A 1134-nucleotide genomic window follows, 5' to 3' on the forward strand; every position below is an offset into this window, starting at 1 on the left:
CAAGAGCAACTGCGTTCTCTTCGCTGATTATGTAAAGCTACTCAACACTACAGACAATACTGCTACCCTTCAAAAAGACCTTGACTATGTATCAGAATGGTCAAACAAATGGCAACTTCAAATCTCAACAAATAAATGCTCTGTCCTACATATTGGCAAAAAAAATATTTAAAAAATCAGAAAATAAAATACAGGCTGAATAGTCAAGACCTTGTTGATGATCCAAACTCTGTCAAAGATCTTGGAGTACTCATCTCAAATGACCTAAGTGTTAGAGCCCACTGTAACTACATAGCCAAAAAGGCATTAAGAGTTGTTAACCTAATATTACGTAGCTTTTTCTCTGCTAATATTACACTAATAACTAGAGCAAACAAAACATTTGCTAGACCAATACCCGAATACAGCTGATCAGTCTGGAACCCACATTACGTATCTGATATTAACCCAGTTGAGAAAGTCCAGAAATATTTCACAGGAAGAGTTCTCCACTCCTCTACTCATTGCAGAATACCTTATGCCACCAGACTCGAAATTCTAGATCTAGAAAACCTAGAACTATGCCGCCTTCAGTCCGATCTAAGTATAGTATATAAAATCATACATTGCAATGTCCTACCAGTCAATGAATACTTCAGCTTCAACCATAACAATACAAGAGCAAACAATAGATACAAACTCAAGGTTAATTGCACCAAACTTGATTGCAGGAAATACGACTTCAGCAACAGAGTGGTCAATGTCTGGAATACTCTATCTGACTCTGTGGTTTTCTCCCCAAACCCCAAAAACTTTAACCTTAGACTGTCTACTATTGACCTCACCCCTTTCCTAAGAGGTCTGTAGGGGGCGTACATAAGCGCACCAACGTGGCTACTGTCTCTGTCCTATTGTTTCTTTTATATATATATTTATTTTTCTTATATGTATCAATGTATTCATAACTATGTTTTTACTTATACCTATTATCTTGTAAGCAATTGACAAATAAAAAATAAAATAAATAAATAAATATTAAGTAACATATGAAGATTGTATCTAAATTATTGCTTTTTTGGCCACTTTGTCATTCGTTAATAATCACCCTTCACATTTAGATAGCATGTCACCTTATGAATACATCTCATTAAGTTT

Source organism: Notechis scutatus, chromosome 5 (genome assembly GCF_049901735.1).
Source record: "Notechis scutatus isolate UNSWTSFEM ecotype Mainland chromosome 5, rNotScu1.2, whole genome shotgun sequence".
NCBI lineage: Eukaryota > Metazoa > Chordata > Lepidosauria > Squamata > Elapidae > Notechis > Notechis scutatus.